At 34.2% G+C, this 18,850-nt stretch overlaps 1 protein-coding gene across 2 annotated transcripts in view; it reads left to right on the top strand.

The window, feature by feature from the left end:
- The window catches only part of MED13L (mediator complex subunit 13L), a 297,018-nt gene that overhangs the window by 144,341 nt on the left and 133,827 nt on the right, over positions 1-18,850 (top strand). The window lies entirely within an intron of this gene.

Here is an 18,850-nt window from a genome sequence, read left to right as displayed (position 1 = left end):
TAGACTGTCAAACTGGGTGAGCTATGGCCTTGAGGGCCTGTCTATATCCAGAGGCCACAAATTAGTCACCATGGTCTTGAAGCCTGTTGAGGCCAGTTTTTGAGCAGACCGTGAGTTGTAGTACCAGCTCTATAGTCATCCTGGATCTAGCTCTCCTCCATGCTTACAGAGTTCCCAGATTGTTAGGAGTTCCTGTTTCTACTCTTAGATTGAGCCTTTGCATTTGGAGAGGGAAGCCCAGTATTGGACTTCTAGGCAGTGCTGACTGGCAGGGTGAGTGTTGCAGGGTAAAGTGCTATGTTTTATGGATGTACTTTGAGAATTTGAAAATAAAGGCTGCTTGTGTAGTGAAGAACACAGAGAAGTTCAGAAGAAGAAGAAAATCTGTGGGGCCTGCCAGAAATTGGTTCTGATTTTGTTCAGTATTGCTAATGGCCTCTACTAGTTGGGGGAAAATTTTCCCCTTCATTCATGTCCTTCTATCAGATTACCAAGAATTCTTCTCTTTATGCCTATATTATCATCAGTAAATCCAATTTACTCATAGTTTTCAAAAATTTCTAGTTTTAACTTTTCCTAATCAAAGAATTGCAACTGTGCAGTAAGTAATGTTGAGTGCATTTCCCCCAGTTAGTCTATTCTTCCCACCTCCGCTCTTTATCCACCTTTTTTGCCCAGTAGTAAAATTGCAAAAAGAACAGGCAGAAAGAGAATGAGGAGAAAGAGAACTACATTTCCAGGTGCAAATAGCATACTTAATCTGATTATGGGACATTTACTCCAAGTGCTAATATTTTGTAGTATCCTAAAACAATATTTTAAAAGAGATTTTGTGCTTTATACTTAAGAAGAGCATTACATTAGAGGTGCTGCAAAAATGACAAACTAATCCTCTCCCGAATAACTTGAGTACATTTGTCAGGTTCCAGAGATGTGCAAGTAAAATAACATGGTCATACTTAATTTGGTACCCATATTTCTCAAATGTGACTACATTGGGATTTTGAGTATATTACGTACACACACATTTGTATGTATATGCATAAATATGACTTTTTTAAAAAAAAACCAGAACATAAAACCTAGAGAGTTTCATCTCTAAGCATCTGTTAAAGTTGACAATTATGTAAATCAGTGCCCAGCATAATGGAGAATTTATTTGATGAGAATTTGTGATGGAAGTATCATCAATATCATTTGTATACAGCGTTATAGCAAAGCTATGAATTTTTTCCTGTTTTGCAGAGAGAATCAAGCACACTTCTCATGTTTGTTAATGGAAGTTGCCTTTCCAGTTCCCTCTGCAACCTGTTGAACAATTTTGCCACTGAATCTTTAGATGGCCTTTCCTCTTCATAGTAATATGTGCTTAGCTGATCCACTCTGTATAGATTATGTTTGAGTATTTTGCGTATAATTTCCATGAATAAATACTCCCCTTATACTCTCTCCCTCCCCTCCAAAATGCACATTAGAATTAGAGGAGTGCAATTCTAGACTGTCTTCTCCAGTGGTTCTTAACAAGGGTGGTAGTGTTGTCCCCCAGGGGACATTTAGCAGTGTTTGGATACATTTTTTGGTTGTTACCTCTGGGGGTAGGGTGCCATTGCCATCTAATGGGTAGAGGCCAGGGATGATGCTAACCATCCTGTAATGCACAAGATAGCCCCCTACAACAAAGAATTATTTCACACAAAATGTCTATATCACCCAGGTTGTGAAACGTGAAAATCAGGCCCACAATGGATGTTTTTTCTATGTACACTTGTATTTCTAGCTAACCTGGTTATGAGACTCTAATAACTTTTTGAGCAATATATATTTTTCATATGTTTTTAAGTGAAAAATGTTACTTTAAGTTCTTTCCTGTTTTTCTATTTAGTTCTTAGCTTGCCCAGTGTTTACTTTCTTTCTGTTTTCAAGGTGGCATAGATACTTGCAGAGAGCTTACATTGTATGATGATCCACATATATTCAACCTACAGACTGTCAAAGGACTGCATGCAGTTACTTACTGAATGCCAGGATTGCTTGCATTGTCTGTTGTAGGACTTCTGTAGTCACTAAATTATCAGTCTCCATACAGTACATCACAGGAAGTTGGCAGATACAATGATCCATCTGTTATCACACCCATCAAGTGCATTGGCTCAGGGGGAAATGGCTGCAGATTGGCTCAGTGTGTGAGAGATGTAGTGAGATTCCAAGATGCTTATCAGTCTTTCCAGAAACTCCTTTCTGGTCTTTAGATGAGCTTGACTCGCTCATTTCTAAAAACCAACTTTCAGTTTATGCTATCATTACCTTTTCATTAGTATTTACAGAAAAACTGGATATGTTATCAAATATATTTATTTTTCTGAGAAAAAGGTTTCAGAATATCATCTCCTCTCCTCACCAGAGAAATTCTTGGTCAGATTGTCATAGAAAATGAGCAGTGGAAAATTGAAACCGCACAATCTGGAGTTTTATTTTAAAAATAGTTGTTTTTAACCTGAACTAAAGCAAAGCAAGTATAAAACATCTTTATGTTATTTCATTGTGGCCAAGAAATTTTTTTTCTTAAATTTATACAAGTATGATCAATCACCTTCAAAGAAAGAGGTTGTGACTTTCATTGCTAATAAGAAATGTTTAGGCAGTTTCTTGTGAACTTAAGAAACCTGTTTGTTTCCTGGAAAGTCTTAGATATTTATGAAACCAAGATCACTTACAGTTTCTGAGATCTTTTAGACAAAAGCATTGATACTGTGCGTAATGGCGCTTTGAAGTTTCAGTGACTACCCTGAAGATAAATGGGCATGTGCTGATGCTTCCTATCTTGTGAATAGCCTTATTTATACAGTTTCTCCCTTGGCAAGGCATAATGTCTGGTTTGGGGAGGCAAAAATCCACTCCCAAATTACTGTCTGTGTATTATATGTTTTTGACTTAGTCTGAGTTCACCTTCAAAAGGGCAAAATAGTTAGAGAAAAAATTAAATGGGACAGCATATGACTAATTGAAAGTTAGAAGGGGCCTTACTTTTTCCAGACTGAAGGATACAAAATGAATGTGAACAGTGAATAGTTGTCTAGTCAATTTAAAAGAGCCATTGTGTTACGGTTTCTTCTCTATTCACCTTCATTTTTAAACATCTCTGCTGAAAATGGGGTTTTTAATAACTAGCTCAAAGTATAATATTTGGGTTATCCTCAGATAGATAAAATATGTCTTTTAAATATTGTCTCTCAAATTGAGAATTTACTGTTGGTAAATTGATCAAGTTATACTTTGATTAAAAACAATAAATTCAGTTAACTTTTTTTTTGAGAATCACAAAATTTGGTGTCCATGAATAAGCCAGAGATAAGTTGAGAATAATGGTATTGAAGCTGATGTTCCAGGAAGAAAATCATATGAAATTGCTAAAACTTACACAGAAATGATTCTGCAATTTTTTTTTTTTTTTTTTCTTTTTGCCGTACACAGGCCTCTCACTGTTGTGTTGTGGCCTCTCCCATTGCGGAGCACAAGCTCCGGACACACAGGCTCAGCGGCCATGGCTCACAGGCCCAGCTGCTCCGCGGCATTTGGGATCTTCCCGGACTGGGGCACGAACGCATGTTCCCTGCATCGGCAGGCAGACTCTCAACCACTGCGCCAGCAGGGAAGCCCTGCAATATTTTTTTACAAAATTTTTTTTTGCCCTCCCCCACCCTGGGAAAATAAAAAGTTCCCGTGGCCTTTGTAGATGTGGCTTCACATAACTATAGTGAGCCTTTTGGCTCACTGTACCTTATAGAATGGAAAAGTAACACATCTATATACAGCTATATCAATATATAATATGAATTTAACAATTTAATATTGCTCCATAATTGTGTAACTTTATTTTGTTGTTCTAAATTTGATGAATGTGACTGATAGTCATTAGAAACTTGAGAACATTGTGAATTTATAGTGGTGAAGAGCCCTTATTAATAATAATACTAATAACAACTATCTATAATTGATTACTAGAATGAATTATGCCTAGGAAAGACAAAAAGTTAATAATTCCATTTCTAAATGTTGCTTATTGGGATAGAAGTTTTATAATTTAGAGTTGGCTGATTTTAACACACAAAACTCATAGGCTCACATCCTTACATTAACTGCTTTAAATTGTGATAGTTTATTGTCATTATTTTAAAGCACTTTAATTTAATCTAATTCAATTGATTTTTTTCCCGTCAAGAATCCTTCGCATTAGTCTAATCTTGCTAATGATCATAGGTTCAAATAAGATCTTATTTTCATCACATCTTTCATTTATACTGTTTCTCTAGAAATGTTTTTATGCTTTAATTATGACCCTATTTGGTTTCCATGAAAACCGTATAAAATCACAACTCTGAGAATGCAACTTTCCTTAAATCATCAATAGGAAAAAAGCTAAGCATTCTGTGGAAGTGTCTGTTTTCATAGTTTCCAAACCCTTAGGCTCATACTATACTATGCTACCATATCATATATAATTCCCTTGTCTGAAAAGTTGAGTAACATTAAATTGTCTTTGTGTCTTTGGGTGGTAGGTTGCCTTTTGTTCCACTTTGAATGTTTTTAATTTTTTTTGAGATCACAGTGTTTTTCCTTGTGGAAGGTTCTGTGTGGTATACTAAGCACAGAAGTATTGACATTCCCCTTGTGCATATGGAAGTGGCATTTTTCTGTGGATAAAAGACAGATGATAAACAAATAAACAAATAATTTCATATGGTCATGGGCTACAATGCAAATGATGAGAAAGTGAGTGACTAGGAAAGGGCAGGGGTACTATATTTAGCTAAGGGGGTTAGTTAGCAAAAGCTTCTGGGAGGAAACAACATTTGGGTTGAGACTTGAAACCATCCAGGCATGCAGACACAGGGAAAAGTAAGGGCAAAAGCCTCCAAGCTCACTTTGTTGGAGAAACAGATAGAAGGTCAGTGCTGTTGAAACTGGTAAACTAGTGGAGATGGAAGAGGTAGCTAGAGATGAGATCATATGGAACTTTGTAGGCCATGGTAAGGCGCTTAAATAGATTATTAATGCCATGTGAAGCCATTGGAGTAGGGTTTTAAGCAGAGGAATGCTATGGTGTGATTTAAGTTTTGAAAAGATCACCTTGGCTCTCTCATGGAGAATGGACTTTAGGATGCTAAGAGTGAAAGCAGTGAGAGTAGTTTAGAAGCTTTTGCTTCTTCATGAAGCTGGATTGTAAAACAGTATCTTTACATAGTGTTAGTATATGTTTTGTCCAAACGACATCTATTTCATGTTTACTGAATTTTGTCTTTAGGCTATTTTCTTTATTATCTGATAAACATTTGATTCGCTAAGCCCTTCCTAGGAATAATATTGCCTTGAATATATGCATATTTTAGTGAGGGTTTTCACTGTTATTTTAAGGACTATATGCATGTACTTAAGTTTAAAATTTATAACAATTATTATAATTTTTGTTTATTCCATTACAAGATACTTGAACATGCATCTTAAAAGTTGTGATTATAGTATATATACAATTGAATTTTAACCTTGTATTATTCCATATATATTTTTTGTTTCTGGAGCATAGTTGGAAGCAAGCTTTAAAATTGTGAGCTATGATAAAGAATTACATTCAAAATAAATGAATTATTGTACAACAAACATCTAATATATAGCTCCTGAGAAATTTTACAGGCACCCCAGAAGCTTCCTGAGTTTCTTCTTCACTATCAAAACTCTCTCCTTTTCCTTTCAGTAATAAATGCTTATTAAGGTAACTTAATTGTTGTATTTTTAATAGCTGGTTTTAAAAACTAGAAAGGAGACTCAACATGGGCAAACACCAGTTGACAAAGTAAGTATTAATACCGTGTTTTCCAAAAGGTCATTTATAAGTTAATTATTTGGAAAATGCGTATTTTTTTTCCCCATGAAAAACCTGTTCCAACCGGTGGATAGATTCTAAGGCTAGCCTATGTAAACTGATTTAACCAGTAATGCTTAACTTTAGTGTTGAGTTGTGTACTGGGTTTTGTGATGAGAACCAGTGGATTGGGTAGGAATTGACTCTGTATTTGAAGTCCTCACCATCTGTCTTGGAAGGCTTTCCCACCTTCTAGAGCACATAGTTAGAATCATGCAATTGCCAAGCTGGAAAGAATCTCAAGGAAGGTGGAGATAACTGTGAAGGAAGCAGCGGTGCCGGGGAGTGTTAGTGCTAGGGAGTGATCCAGGCTTTGTGGGTTTCTGGTCCTATTTACTCCTTTTCCTTTTCCAGTGGTTTGCAAGTTCTGTCCTCTTTACAAACTCTTTGTACTTATTTATGTTTTCAAACGAACCCTCAGAAGAACTCCATTATTTATAACTGGATAAAACTGTAGCCATACTACTTTAAATGTGGAGATGGAAAAGACCAGAAACTTGCTGGGGCTCTTTCACAGGATATCGTGCTCCCAGGATCACAGGGACTAAACCACTGCCTTCTGTGTTATTGAACCTACTCATCCCTTCCCAGCTCCAGGTTGTGCCCTATCCAAAATTACTGGGTCGCCCCACCCTCCAATCAAAATGCCATTCTGGCCAAGTTTAGAAAGAAAATAGGATTGAACTCATTCACACCATTGTGTAAATAACTGATCTTCATTTCCCAAAGCACTTGTAAATTTCATAATTGAAGCGTGTTATTGCAAAGGAATCTTTTAGTGTTGAAACACCTACGTGAAGTAAAAATGTTGGCAGTTTTGGAATATTTAGGTCATTTTTAAATTTTTTCGCTTATGAGTTGGAAACTGTTTAAAAGTATGTCAGAAGTTTTGGAATAAAGACAATGTCTTTCTGGATATGTTTCAATTTAAAGTTTTGAGAAGCTTTTATTGCTTTCTAATAGGTTGTTTAAAAAAATTTTTTAAGCATAAATTAACTTTGAAGACTTCAGGGGAGAATTATACATTCCATCTTATAAAAGTGAAAAATAATGATATGAGATTCTTCTAAGAGCTGGGTTAATATAATGGAAATTCATATGTAAACCAACAAGTTATTTATTAAAGTAAGAATTCATTTATACTGAAGTTTTAAAAATAATGCTTGTGGTGACATATTTGATATTGGTGGTTAATTTTGTATTTTCCAAGCATAAAACAGTCCGGGAAAGCTTGTGGAAGTAATTTGATTAGTTTGGGGGGAGTCATGCTTTGTTACAGTAAAAAAGACCAAAATAAGGGAGGCAAGATGGGCACTTAGAGAGTAGAAATTGTATAGATGTTATCTTCTATAGTAGATGTTATTTTATGCCAGATGATAAAATTTTTAAATGTGTAATTCTAACATAGTGTGGTGCACATCAGACTTCTCTTCAAAACACACTCTGTTTAAATGCATATTAGGGGTCAGTGGTCCTCTTACAGAAACATTAAAGATAGGCAGCAGATTTCCTAGTTTCTAGCCTGGTGTGGTAGCTCAGGTCAGCAAACTCTAAAATCCAACAGCTAAAAATTGCTTAAGCATTTTGCTGTTTTACAAAAATTCATTTGCTCTACATAACAATTTTTTAAAAAGGCTATTTTTAGGACTCAAAGTTTTGTGAACCAGACTTTTTCAATTATTTGCTCACTTTTGGTTCTTTACTGTTTTAACAAATGTTCACATGTACAGATTGTTTTGGTAGTTTTGTAGCACATTCTTGGTGTAAAATAGAGTAGTGTTATAGAAAGCTTAAAAGAGAGACTGACCATCTTTTAAAAAATGTTTAATTATATAGTCTGCTAACCTTGAAAAAAATACTTTCCAATATTTTGGTTTAACATATAAACTTTCAATTCCTGGCTAATAAATATATTTTTTATGTCAACTATCAAACTCCCCATAAACAATAATCCAGCAACATACATACATGAACCCACAAAAGACTGCAATTGTATGGGTATATGGAGAAGTAACAAAATTCCTGTTAAGAAAATTGACTTTACATGTTGTCAGTATAATGTGGCTTATGACTTTTTTCAGTTTAAATTAGGTTTTTTAAATTTATAATTCAAACCTTTGTTGGGTGCTTTGAGTTCGATTGAGGAAGCTGGGTGATATAAAATAATTATTCTATATTCCTGTTTTTAATCAAAATTACATTTTTTGCTGTTTTTCTTTAAATAGGAAGCAGGTTTTCTGTTTTGGCCTAGCATTTTATGTAAAAGAGGGTAAATTATTTTGTAGTAAAAGTAGGATAATGGAAAAAGAGAAGAGGATTAATACTACTGTTGAATTCTGTAGTCCTATGGTGAAAGAAGTGGAAAGAAGGGAGGTCAGTAATAATTACACATGAAGTGACCAAAGAAATTCTGTAATTTTTACATGTAAAGAATTAGATGTATAGAATGAGATTGCTTGATAAGGGCCTGTTCTATTTGTCATAGACGGTGTAGCTTAAATATAAGCCAAGGTACCCACCAGGTCTCAAGGATATGACACTGAGCCTCATCTAAGAAACCTCTGTGTACGATGTCTTCAATAGTAGTCATCTCCTCTCCCCAACCCCTCCCCCCTCCCCTCCCCTCCCCAGCCCCTCCCCCTCCCAGCCCCTCCCCTTCCCCTCCCCCTCCCCCTCAGGCAGATGTTATTTTTGCTACATTTGCTATTTTAACCTGTCAGTTAAAAAAATAATTATTCTGTCAGTATGGCTGGCGGCTCATATAGGAAAAATATGCTGTCTCTTAATCAAAGGTGATTACAGTTTTTTCCTGTCTATAAATGTGCTTGTTGTGTAACGAGAATGCATTAGTCTCAGCCTGATGTACGAAATGAAAGGCAGCAAGAAGCAGCACCATTGTTATCACTCCAGGCGTGTCTAATGAATCGTGTTTCCATGTTCTCTCGGTCATGCCGTAGAGTGCCCTCAGCCAGGGCTAAGCCTCCTGTAAAATGCTCTGTAAGATTATTGTAGCAAGAACAGAAATGCTGGATGAGTGGGGGTGGGGAGAGAATGCCAGCGAGACAGCTGCATTTCAAACAGTTACAGCTGCATGGATTACTCACTGTAAGAGCAGTGACAGACAACTGTTTGAGCTTTAGTGTAAAAGGCAATCTGGGGACTTGCTCTCTCAGAATTTTAGTAGCAGTCTGGTGTGTGAGTGTGTGTGTGTGTTGTGTTTCAAATCAGGTTGTGTCTGAAGAGTGGAAGGAAGTATTTTTAATTTTTACTGCTCAATTGTGCCAATCTTGAAATCAGTAGTTGAGTCATCTTGATTAAAGTCATTGTCTTAGAGGAAGTTTATAAAATGTTTGTTTTGCAGTGTTGACGGATTTAAATATAAACGTTCTACCTGAATCACATATCTGGTTTTCCTCCTCTTTCAAAATTTAATTTTCTCCTGTGGTGATTCCTGTCCTAAGAATGTTGATCTTTCTTGTAATTTAAGAACACACAGCATTATTTTTTTAAAAAGCATGTGGCTGTTTAATAAATAATAGTAGCCTTATTTTAAAAAATCTATTTCAAATATGATGTATCTTTTTAAAGGAACATGTTCATTGAAGAAAATCTCTAACGTACACAAAGAGGTAAAGAAGAAAATAATTATTCCAGCAACCAAAGATAACTGTTAATTTTGATGGCTGTCCCTCTAGGCCTTTATTTGTTTACGTATATTATTAACAAAATTAAGAACATATTAATAGCTTGAAAGGGGAAAAAGTAATAATTACTTAAAAATCTTTGAAAAGAGTAGCAAATGGGGGCAAGTTTAGTTCTTAGAAGTCAGTAACAGCCATTGTGCAAGATTTCTTTTTCACTGTGTGACTATTAAAGTAACACTGCAGCCTGACTGTTTTCTGTAGCAGTTGTCTTTTGAAGGTCTTGTTCAATTTATCTAGAAATTTAGTTTTATGGTCTCCGTCAATTTAAAGTTTAGTGGCTTTACATGGAGTCCTGTGATCCATTGAAATGCTAACTTGGGTCATGTCTCAACTGCTACAGTGCTGTGTAGAAACCGTCATTAAAATTCTGGTTATCCTGCAACTGGCAGAGAACTCATGCTGTTAGAGATTCCTTAGTTAGACATTATACTGTTAAAATTTTGAATTACAACGGTGCTTCTGTCTGATGAATATTGTCAACGTTCATAATCATTTAAAGTGGCAAATAGGTCAAAACAAATGGAGCATTTTGATATATGTATCTTCTATCTCTAATTCTTATTTGATTGATGAATTGACATTGGGATAGTTAAAATCCATTTCAACATAGATTTGTTAACTGATACCAAATATTCTACACCCACAAGCAAATCAAGGAAATCAGAACTCTAAGTGGGTTGAATTTGAATTAAGTAATAAGTCAGTCCATTTAGTTATTAATGACTTCAAATATAGATTTTACAAGGCAGTCGATGGCAACATAACTGTGATCAATCAATAGTGTTGTTATGTAATTGGATTTTTTATGGGTATAATGCTGTATTTCAGAATTAACATAGCATTATGCTACTTTGTTACTCAGTTTTTTTGTGAGTCAGTTTTAAGAAGACACTGTAAATCAACTATAGCCCAATTAAAAAAAGAAAAGAAAGCAGACACTTCAAAAATCTGTATATATTTATCTTTAAAATATTTCATTTGTTGCAACCCTTAAAATTAAATGGATAAATGATAAATTGATAAACGTTATTATAATATTTGCTTAGTACAATTCCTAGGTAGTAGATTTAATAGTTAAAAATAACAAAACTAGTGGGCTTTATATATTGCAGATAAAGGTTGAACATAAAGGCAGTGGGAAAATTATAAATCCTGGATTCAGAGCTGCATTATCTTTAGCATTTTGTCACTGAAATCTAACTGGCAAATAATCTCCTCGTTTCATGTGCCTCCTTTAATCTATTTGTGTTTCTGGAGTTTGGAGTACAATTTGATTTTCAGTAATTTTAATGGCTGAATAAGGAGTGCCATCCCTGAAAGTGTCCCTCCACCCTCCAGTATTTGCAATGGCCAATGTGGTTACTGAACTCAATGTTCTGGATAATAGGTTTCATTAGTTTTGATGCCTGAGGTAAAAAAGCAGTAGGTGGGAGCAAGAAGTGTTTTTGATGTCTAGACGTTCATTTCAGCTGTTGCTGCAATATGATACATTAAAAGGAAATATGTATCATAGCTCAGAGGAAATATGTATTCTTTGAAAGTAATTCTACTTTTAAACTGTGTAAGGCATGGTGACCTGAATTCTAAAAGCATGAGCTTGAATTTCTTGAAGGTTTCACAATCTTTATGCTCCTCCCTAGCCTATTCCATTCTCCCTCTTCCCATTTTTTTCCCCTTCAAGTAAAGTATGTCAGTTTCATTTCTCGAATTGGAAAAGATATCTTTCCATGATCTCTGCTGGGAAACACAAAATCATTGAAGTATATGCTGCTTTGATATTTTGCCATATTGACTTTTTTTTCCTGAACCTTTTATTTGATTTTTCTTTCAGAGAAGCTTATTAGTTCTGCAAGGAGCCATGTTTCGCAAAGTTGAAAGAAGTTGTATTACAATTTGTGATGATTTTGAAAAATTATTTGGGAACTAAGCAGTAATTAGACTGCTATTTAAATTTTCCTTTCTAAAACACTGTCTCTCTGCTAAAAGAAAACATTTATATAATACTTTTGCAGCTTAAATATTTGATTATGAGAATTACTATATTAAAAAAGGTTAAATAAGAGCCATTTAAACAAATTCTGATTATAGCTTTTGCAATTTAAGTGAAGTAGCTTTAGTGCCAAAATAGTTTTTCTTTTTAAGTAGGCAGCTGTGGTAGTACTTAGTTTTATTTTTCAGTTTCAGTCTGGCTATAATTGACCACATAACATCAAGAGAAAGTTTTAATTTAGGAATTTATTTTGGTTGAGTTTTGCCAGTCATTTATTGTACATTCATTTTACTTCTCTTGTTGCTTTTATTTCCTGAGACTATTAACAAAGTTTTAGAAACAATTTTCCATTATACCTAAGTATACACTATAGAGATAGTCTTCTTACTAATTTATAATCTTAAGGAGTTGATAAACATTTAAGTTGAAACTTGAAAGATCAAAAGAATTAGAAAGGCTTTTTTTCTTTTCTTTTAAAGATGAAGACAGTTATGCCCTGGGGAGATTGTAGGTTTCATAAGGATAGGGCCCTGCACCTGCTGGCCTTCTTGTAAAACTTCTTGGCAGTTGTTATTCTTCTCTGTGCACATTGGAAGGGAGATAGAGAATTAAGTAGTAAATGCGCCTCATGTCATTTATAGAAACTTAACCTAGAGCAACTATGCCCTGACTCCCCTCCCCCCACCCCCCTCAAAAGAGGACACTTTCTGAAAAATCTCAGTATGAAGCAAATGAAGTGTTGGTTTAAATTATACCTTGGGAGGAGGATGTATCAGATAAATTAGTTAAAAAACCTGTTTCTGTGATTTCAGTTCTGTTTAACCTTTGAAAAGGTTACTTTGCAGCTATTTAGAAGACAATAATTTAAGGTGCAAATTGTGAATCCAAGGGGAAATTTAAGTGTTGAAGTTTGCCTTTCTAGTCAGTCCTAAGAATAAAAGGGGGATGGGGTAGTTTAACAACACAAGCCTTATGGAGAAGTGGTGTAATGGAAAGAGCATGGGCGATAGGCAGAAAAGTTGGATTTGAATCCCATCTTTGCTACTAATCCTCTTTACTGAATATAAGGAGATTTTAGATTGAAGCTAATTCCAATGAAATTTGAAAAGTATGTGCACACATAATAACAAGTCAGTTCAAAACAGGTTTATGAATATCTGAAATGTCCTAGTCGGTGCAGTTATGAAAATAAATTGCTTCCCCTGAGGAGTTTAATTAATGGAATAATTTGTATATTTACTACTTATAAAAGTAGATATAAAATGCATTTGATCCCGTTAGCTGTTGAGTATAGATACATTTAAACTAGATTTTTGAATATATTATGTGACCTTGGGCAAGTTTAAGATTTTTAAGCCTTAGTTTTTTCATTTATAAAATAGAGATAAGAATAAACTATTGATCATTGTTCTTAGTTGTAAACTAAGAAAAGGAGGTGGTTAAAAGAATACTGAGTATTCACTTTTAGGATCAGTGCTCCAGGTTGGTCTGATGAGAAACTGGTGCTATCAATACCAAGCACTGGATGCTACAGTACCTCTGCTATTTGAACCTCAGGAAACTTGATCTTGTAGCCTCTCTTTTTAGTGCTGACAGAAAGATCTCTCCATCCACTCCCTTTTGAGTCCCTAGATCCATGGTCAAAGTATGGTGCCGGAGCATCTAGTAGTTAGGATATATATCCTTGTCCATATTGTAGGTGAATCAGCATTTTCAACTCCTGTTAATGGTGACTGACCATCTTCGTCCCCAACCAGAACTCATGAAATAGGCAGTTTGCCTATGGGAAGAAGTCAGGTACTGAGTGGCAAAAGTGGCAAAAGTGAATGTTTTGTGTCCTTTACTCTGTCTCATAGCGTTGTGGTGGAAAGTAGCACTCCCCCTCCCCTCCATTTATATGTAGTGCATGGTTCAAACTTGGTACATAAAGCCTTATAAAATGAGAAAGATTGTTTTCTGGGTAGAAAACTAACCTTGACTGTTTAAGTTATTTTACTTTCTTCTTATTATTTTATTTTTATTTTTTATTTTTTGCGGTACGCGGGCCTCTCACTGTTGTGGCCTCTCCCGTTGCTCCGGGCGCGCAGGCTCAGGTGCCATGGCTCACGGGCCCAGCCGCTCTGCAGCGTGTGGGATCTTCCCGGACCAGGGCACGAACCCGTGTCCCCTGCATCGGCAGGCGGACCCTAAACCACTGCGCCACCAGGGAAGCCCTCTTCTTATTATTTTAAAATAAAAGACTTTAAACATTTGATAGCAGTTCTGCCAAGTATTTAAAGTAATTTTGCCTCACAGTGGTTTTCAAAGTCTCTATTTAATTTTTGAGAGCATTCCTAATTTCTGTCCTGGTGCTTGAAGTATAACACAGCCAAGAACTGTTGGACAGTGATTATCGGCCAAATATCTATTATTAGACTCCAAAAATGTCATTCTAGATTTAACTTATTTTGGAATTTTAGAGATTCATTGAAATATACATCACTCTTGTATTTCTGGAAATTTTTAATGTGAAATAGATAAGAAATAAAGTATGGTCTGACTTATATTCCTTTCCACAAGTTTATTTGCTATATACAGATAGTAAATTAAAAGGGTTAGCATGTTAATACATTATCCTTAAATCCATAGCTTAAATAATAGTATTTATTAGAGTGGTTAATCTTGGATCACAGTTGTTGACTTCTAGTAAATTACTGACTGCTTTCAAATCTTTAATAAAATATGTAACTTATGAAATTTTAATGTTTATATGAAGTCCAAACACTGTATCCTTTTTAATTACCTCTACTGACTTACTTAAAATTTTACTGGTTAACTTATAGGATAATTCATAATTTTTTTTTTTCACCTTTAGTTTACTTTTCTTAAACAAGAGCTTAATGTAGTGGGATCTGTTTTACTTCATGTAATTACTTTCTTCCTTGTTTTCATTTACATTATTTCCTAAACTTTTTAATACTATATGAGGGAGATATAAGAATTTAATTATTTAATAATATTAATAAAGTTTCGTTTTCAAATTAATTTTTAATATTTAAAAACAAAAATATTTTCCTGAATTACTTTGTTCTATTTGTATTATAGGAATTAACATAAAGTACATAATATAAATAACAGTATATTGTGTTGTTGGGGAGGAACACTGTGGTCGGGTCTGCGGTCTCTTTTTGCTTAAACTGTTTTTTTGTTTTTTGCTTTTAATAATTTATGAGTGAAGTTTAACCAAATAGACACCAATCCTTTGGGTAAAAACAATTATGTTTAGAATACATATTTAGAATAGGAGTCCTTTTAATTCACACCCTGTTCTCATTTTTAGCACTAAAAATGAATTTCAAAAAATCAATGTAAGCATAATCTAGAACCTGCCCCCGCCAACCCCCATCCACTTCTTGCCCCAGTTTCTCATGTCCCTTTGTTATCAGCCCTCCTCCAACCACCCCCATCCCTGGAGACCATTGAGCAGTTTACGTTACCTCATTTACCTTTGCAGGAATGTTATGTGCATGAAATCTTATAGCATGTGGTCTTTTGAGTATGGCTTTTTTCACTTAGCATAATGACATTCATTCATGGTTTGAGTGTATCAGTAGTTCCTTTTATTTCTGAATAGTATCCCGTTATATGGATTTTCCACTGTTTGTCCTTTCCCCAGTTGAGAGACAACTGTTTCCACTTTTTGTCAATTATGGGGGGGTAAAAAAAAACAAGTAAAAACATTTGCTGAAGTTTTTCATGTGAACCTAAGTTCTTACTCTACTTGAATATATACTTAGGAAGGATATCGCTGGGCTGTATGTAAAGTGTATGTTTAACTTTAGAAAAATTGCCAAAGTCAACTTCCACAGTGACTGTACTAATTTTGCATTTCTGTTAGCAGTATAGGACAATTCTAGTTACTCTGTATGCTCACTAGCACTTAGTATTTTCAGTTTTTCTTTTAAGCCATTATAATGGGTGTTATCTTACTGTGATTTTAATTTGCATTTCCTTAATGACTAGTGATGTTTTGAGCATATTTTCATGTTTTTATTTACCATTCATGTATCTTTTTTGGTGAAGTATCTGTTCAAATCTTTTGTCCATTCTCTAAAAATTTTTCTTTAATTTGTGTTGTTTAGGGATTTTTTTTCAAGAATAGCATCTTCTGAATACAAGTCCTTGTCAGATATGTGATTTGTAACTGCTTTTCCCCCATTTGTGGCTTATCTTCTCCATAGCTTAATGTAACTTTTGAGTGCTTTTTAAGGAACTGAGTTCTTCATACTGATGAAGCTCTTTTTAACAGTTTTTATTTATGGATCATGCTTTTGGTGTCGTATCTTTGAAGTCTTTGGTTAACCTAAGCTTATAAAAGCTTTCTCCTATATTTTCACAGTTTTATAGTTTCAGGTTTTGCATTTTGTTTTATGATCCATTTTGAGGTTTTCTGTATGGTGTGAGAGGTAGGGTTTGAGGCTGAGTTTTTTACATTGGGATATTCATTAAATCCAGCACCATTTGTTGAAAAGACTGTTCTTTCTCCACTGTATTGCCGTTGCAAGCTGTGTTGAAAATCAGTTGACCATATATTTGTGGGTCTATATCTGGACTCTATTCTGTTCTATTGATCTGTATATCTGTCCTTTCTGTAGTGTACCATATTGTTTTGTTTATTCTAGCTTTATAGTAAATCTGGAAATCAGTTGGTGTAAGTCTCCCAACTGTAAGATTTAGATCCAAGGATTTCTTGAGTTTTGGTGCTATTATAAATGGTACTCAAATTTTTAAAATTTTCTAATTATTCATTACAGTTTATAGAAATATGACTGTTTTGTATCTGTTGACCTTAACTGACTTAAACTCAGTTTTAGTTCTAGTAGCTTTTTTTTTGTTGATTCTTTAGGACTTTCTAATAGTCATGTCATCTGCAAAAAAAAAGATCATTTCATTTCTTCCATTCCAGTTAGTATGCCTGGTACTTCTTTTTCTTGTATTGGCTGAGGCCTCCACTGTAATGTGGAATAAGAGTGGTAAGAGCAGACATCCTTGCTTTGTTTTTGATATTAGGGGAAAATATTCAGGGTTTTAACTGTAAGTACGATGTTAGGTGTAGGTTTTTTGTAATTGCTCTTGTAAGATTATTTTTCAAGAAAAAATTTCTAAGACCTATTTTAAAAATTGTTAAAATCAGGATAAAATCATAATGGTATCTTAAGACGGTGATGTAATTGGCATTGCCTGTGCATGCTCACATTTGTTTAGTATTCCACATTGCATGTCTAGACAGTTATAACCCTTCAACATTTCAGTTAACAAATTATTTAAGGATCATTTGAGGAAGAAATAGAGCTCTGTTGTTTGAGAACTTTCCTTTGACATCTTCTGTTAAGGTCAACGTAGTGCCAACATTAAAAAATAATATCATGAGGAAACAATCAGATGACAATGTGAGGTATTCTATAAAACAGCTAACCTGGTTTCTTCAGTAAATAAATGCCATGTTTGAAAAGAGGAGATGAGTTGTTGCAAATTATGGAGACTTAAGAGATATAAATTGAGAGGTAATTGATAGACCTTGTTTAGATTCTGATTTGATATATAATGAAGTACTTGGGAGTGGGATTTGCCTCAGAATATATGAAGAAAAACAAAAAGAAAGAAAGAAAAAAGGGTGGTTAAGCAGATGACACAATGTTGATAATTTGGTTTAGGAATTTATTTGAGGCCTGTTATTCTATATTAAAATATGTTTGAAGGTTTTAATTATAAAAGTTTTTTTTTAATATGCAGAATGGGTGTCACCAACTTGGAAGAAAATCTTGGAAAGATGAATGGGACACTTTTTTCATAAATACTGCATCACCAGTACTCTTTACGGCACAAAAGACTAATATGTAGAAAAAACTGTTACTGGTGACTGATTTGAAGAGTAATTCAGAAGAGTTGGACTTTGAATGTTGATGAAGTTTTAGGAATTTTTAGCGTACATTAGGAAATAAAAGCAAATTAATATGGGATGTTCCTTTTATTGAAATGTTAGCTTGCTTTCTCACTCAGGAAAGCTCTACCCCAAAGATAAATGTGTGAAAATAGAGATTCATGATGCCTTTAGAGGACTGTAGAAAATTTTTGGATGTTTTGTCTTGAACAGAGATAATGTATTGATAGCAGGAATGTTTGTTTATTTGCTGTACTTTATTTCCATTTCTCTAGTTATAAATAATATAAAATGTCTCTGAAGAGGTTAATTTGGAAAAATTTGGTAGGTCATGATTAGCCACATAGTCAGGAAGATAAAGAGTTATCTGACATCCCAAGAAAAAAAATATTTATCCAGTTTTATCATTTAAAAAAAGTCCTGTAGAGAAAACCCTTAAATGTAACTACACTTTTTTGAATTCTTTCTGATTGGAAAATAAGGAGAGATGCATTTTGAGATGTCAGTTGGTGTAGTAAATGCATTAAAAATGCGTTGTGGATTTAACATGTGTTTCAATTCTCTGTCAAAATTTTCTCTGGTGAGTACTTTTGTCAAGACACCAAGTAAAAGGCAGAGGAAATTTTCTTCTGCAGATGTTTGCATCCTTTCAATTTTTTGCTATGTTGAAATGAACTAATATAGTATAGAAGAAAATTAACTATCTTCTCTAGGGCATTTTATAATTTTTACATATGAAAAGAACATTAGGAATACATGAAACATTGTTAGTCTGTTGGATTCTCTTGTGTTAGAGTTACTTGTGGCTCTAAGTAATGCTACAACATATTTCAAAGGCAAATATGATGCTTCCCCAAATGTTAAACATTAATGAAATCATGAGTTCAGGAAATAAATTTGATGTTATATTAAGATTTAATTTTCTGACATTCTCCCTATAATCATGTCCTTAAAATCATATTCACATACTGCTTTCAAAACATTTAAAGAAATTTGTGTAATGTCATTTTTGGATATTTTTTCCTGGTTTTCTCTCTTAAAATACATATGGTAACCTTTGTATTAATTTGTGACATTTTGTTACTTTAAATAGAACTTTAATAACAAAATTAGTCTTTGTGACATTATTAGGTAGAAAGATTAATTTGAGAATTTTGGATGATTTCAAACTTTGAAGAGGCAGGTTGGTAAGACCTTTATGTGGGGGGGATTGTACCATGCCTATATTTCAATAACTTTAAAATCAAAACACATTATTCCCTTCTGTACATAAGTATCTTATGACTTTGGGCAATTATTTAACTTCTTTTCTGTGTTTC

This window comes from Orcinus orca, chromosome 15 (genome assembly GCF_937001465.1).
Source record: "Orcinus orca chromosome 15, mOrcOrc1.1, whole genome shotgun sequence".
In the NCBI taxonomy this organism is placed as follows: Eukaryota; Metazoa; Chordata; class Mammalia; order Artiodactyla; family Delphinidae; genus Orcinus; species Orcinus orca.
The sequence above is the reverse complement of the archived record's forward strand: the minus strand, read 5'-3'. Positions and strand labels throughout refer to the sequence as shown.